Source organism: Parasteatoda tepidariorum, chromosome 2 (assembly GCF_982258835.1).
Source record: "Parasteatoda tepidariorum strain Cologne lab strain chromosome 2, Ptep-v5.0, whole genome shotgun sequence".
Taxonomy (NCBI): Eukaryota; Metazoa; Arthropoda; class Arachnida; order Araneae; family Theridiidae; genus Parasteatoda; species Parasteatoda tepidariorum.
Genome location: NC_141756.1, coordinates 87,005,883 through 87,010,002, shown reverse-complemented (window position 1 = coordinate 87,010,002; position 4,120 = coordinate 87,005,883). Strand labels below are relative to the sequence as shown.

At 24.6% G+C, this 4,120-nt stretch overlaps 1 long non-coding RNA gene across 1 annotated transcript; it reads left to right on the top strand.

Annotated features, from left to right (window-relative positions):
• Positions 1 to 3,240: 3,240 nt before the first annotated feature.
• LOC147815891 (uncharacterized) lies at positions 3,241 to 3,600 on the top strand. The gene is made up of 2 exons (XR_015431438.1): positions 3,241 to 3,373; positions 3,414 to 3,600. It is a non-coding gene; the product is annotated as an uncharacterized LOC147815891 (long non-coding RNA).
• The last annotated feature ends 520 nt before the right edge of the window (positions 3,601 to 4,120 follow it).

Below are 4,120 nucleotides of genomic sequence, written 5' to 3'. Positions count from 1 at the left end.
TTTCTAAAATCCATGATCAATCACCTATCACTTTATCCATTGTTAATTTATCACATTTCTGTTAAATGATTGTTCAACGACCGCTGCCGTCTTTTAAGTAAAACACTTCTCATTATTTATTTTATTAATAGGAATACTTTTATTACTGTTATTAGAAGAGATTTGATAGCCTAATAATAGCTAAATTATGATTAGGGCATACAAGTGCTTATTTTAAAGAGTATTTTTAAAACAATTCTAACCATGCAAATCTAAATAAGTTGGGAATGAAACTGGCATCAATTTTAATACAAATATTTTTTATAAAATCATTGTTTTTTAAAATATTGAAAAAGAAAAATGATGATTAAAATTTATTAGTGCTTGAAGTGCATTTATATTAAAAAACTTAAAGCTTTAGGATACATAAATGTGTGTTAAATAAAAGTAAATTTGATTTATAAAATAATAAAATGATAAAGTAAAATGCAGTTATTAACTAAATTATTTTAAAAGGGTTACTATCAATAATACTAATTGAGCGTCACAAAAATAAAAACAATAGTGATATTTTGATTATATGCCCTGCCAGAAAATGTAAGTAGTTTTATAATTGATGAGAGGATTACATTAGTTTTATAATTTTACTGATATTTATTCACTAATCCATTATAAAAACCCTAGAGTAAGTGCTACTTAGCTCAGCAAAGTTATTTAGCTTTCACAAAGTTATCAATAATTGCAATTTTGAAAAGAAGAAAAACAACAAAGAATGTGCAATATAACAAAGGATAATTAAACTAGATTTTTATAGCTGACATTTGATACATTAAAAAAAAGCTTCTCTGACAAATTTTTACCATTGTTAAATATTTGATAGTATACAAATAACCTCCCAACAATAATGTGACAAAATATAATTGTAATTAAGATAATGATATTGCTTAGTTTCTTCTGTTATTAAAATAAGTCTCTTCTAATTGCAGTCACTTTCTTTTGAATTATCTCAAATTTTTTCCTTACAATATGAAATTGCAAATAGTATACATCAACTGTATTTTAAGAACTTATTTAATGAAAATGATTTATTTTAATTTCGTTTAAATTGTTTTCAGGAAGTGTACATTCTAAAATTTCAGTGTTATCTTAAAAGATGGTTGCTGGTCTTGTTCAATATGTCATATTTTGTTTTATTTGTAAATAAAATTTTGTTAAAATGATTTCCTTATGGAAATGTTAATTTATCGAGAGCTTAAGAAGCAGTTTTGAAAAATCCAAACTTTTCTTTCTATAAATACACCACTTTCTTTCAAACATGCTGTGTAATGTCCACCTATTTTAGAAAAACATTTCCCTTACAACTTATGCAATAATAATTTTGCTCTGGCTGATTGTTGTTTAAAATTCGTTGAAGTAAAGCTCTTTATCTTAAAATATTAATTCCACTTATTTTCTTACACAAGACTTATTTTCCTTCCAATTTATAAATATTATTTAAATTTGTTGTTTGTCTAATATATCCTGTGCCAAACAAGCCTGTTTTTAGTACAACTAAATGAAGTAGGATGTAAATTGTGTATTACTGCAGACTCATGATAGCCACTAAAATTTATACCTGTTCACCATGTTAAATCTATTCTCGTACTTTCTAAAATTATTATCAAAGCTTTTACAAATAGATCTTGTTGAGACTATTTCTAAAACTGACCTAAACACAATTCATTATAGCTCGAATCTGACAGTATCTGAAAAAGACTATTTCAGCTTTTTACCGGGCAGTGAAATAATTAGGTAATCTAATAATTTGTAATGCTGAGAGAATTTAATTAAAGCAGAATCTAGTTTGGATAGGCATAACTTATCCTTTTTTTCATGAGTTTATATTCTTTTAGGTTTTTCCTTTTTAATAAAGGATTTGTAGAACAATGTCTCACTTGACTGCTATATCTTCCGTCAATGATAGAGTTTATTTTATCCTTCCTTAATAAAATTAGTTATCTTCTATGTTGAACACTCAGAGGAAAATTTCTTGCACGTGTGATCAGCAGCAGAATTGGCGTAATTCTCATTTATGTAATATCCATTTCCAAAACAAAGACAATTCTTTCAAAATAATAGTCAATGTAACACCATTTATTTCATACTCAACTAACCTTTTTCTTATACATTGACTCAACTTTTTTATTTTTGCATCAATTTTGGCTTGTAAGACAGATTGATTTTTGTTACATTGAGTGCATAATGATTGTTTTTTTATGCAGTTAAAATTCCATCTAGCTCTTGCCTCATTGAATCAATGGTCTGGCATCGAGTCTATTGTGCTAAAATCGCAAAAAAATAATAATAATTCTCTTTGATGGTAGCAAAAAAAGCTTATACTGAAAAATAGTTAATAAATGAGTTAAATTACTAATCAAATAATTGGACTTCAAGTTATCACAAATCGACTTTATTAAACTTACTGAGTTTTTCAGTAAGAAAAAATATTCCAAAGGAGTTAACACTGTGACACATTTTAACTCTCAAAAGCTTGTGTCTTAAAATAATTAATTCCTTTGAATTTTTTTATTTTGAAATATTTTCTCCTACAATTAGATCAAAATGGCTGTCATGAATATTCTCTACAGAACAAACAAAAGTAAATAAATATTTTTCTTTTATAAAAAAGATATAAAAAAAATTTAGTCTAAAATTATTAGTTATGGTATTTTACTCCTGTCACTTTAATGCACTACTATAAGTAAAATTTTATCTGAAATATTTTTCTCTATTGTTTATTTTTTCACAAATTATTAAAAATATAGAAAATAAGTCTGTGGAAATTTAGCAAATTTTTATATTTGGACATATTTGCTAAGATTTTTATAATGAAATTACTAGTCTCTTAAAAACTTATGCTTTTACGGGTTAAGACAGAAATATAATTTGTGTTCACTTCTAAAATTTGTTAATTATACTCTAAAAATACATTGTTTTTTATTATTATTTTTAGTATTTTAAAAATTGTACAGAGCATTGTATCTTAATGTTAAAGATTTGAGCCAGTTTTCTGTTATAAATACATTTGACTAAAATGTATATTTTATCACATAAAAATTGAATTTAATTTCCATTTTTGTTACTCCTAGTATACTGCCCCATAAATAAATATATATATTTCTTCTAGTCCAGTGAAGTTACAAATTTTTTATAACTGCTTTAAATGTAAATAAATCTAATTTGCGACCATAGAAAAAGAATGAAAATAATATGGGATATTTTAACCTTAAAAGAATATCTTATTGTGTCGTGGAAACTTTTTATTTAAACTATTTTTAACTTTGGTTTTGAATGATTTTTTTTTTAAGAAATAAATTCTTACTTGAATTATTTTCAAGCTCTGGAAATTTTTACGGTTTGATCATCGTATTTTAGCAGAATTTTTGGTTTCATAGGTTTGTATTGGTTTTATAGAGGATTTCTATTTCCTAAGACTTTAAAGAGTGATAAGTATTTGGTTTCGACTTTTTTACAAAGTAATAGGTACTATATTGTCATCTCTTCATACCGGTGTAGGTACCACCTATTGTAATTGATTATTGCAATTATTCAAGAAATTATTGATCTAAATTTAAGTTTAAATTTTTTTTTTTCAATACGAATGTTAAGAAGTAGTTATATTATTCAAAAATATCGAAGATTTTGCTGATAAACTACTCTTATCATAATGATTAAACATATAAATATGAACGCTAATTTACCATAAAAAATATGTAGGTTGCTATATAAATTTAAAGTATCATCAATATAATGTGATGGTTTTATGAAAATGTGTCAAAGCAAAAAAATTATGAATTCACACAAATATGAAATAATGTCAAGCACATTTATCACAAATATGTGTTTTGTTGCAAAAAGAAAAGAAAATTTTTTATTTTTTTAGAGAATAGTTCAATATCCCAAATGACAAATTTTCTAATTCTTAGAGCTTTTCAAAATAGAAATTTATATTGCTTAAAATTAAAATAATCAAAATATATAGAATGGATATAATTTGTAAACCTTTTCATGTGCTTGGTTTCTAGTTAATGTTTGAATTAATTGGGGAAAAAGTTAGTTGCTCTGATAAAGACATTTTTTTATTTGTAAAAATTTGAGCTTA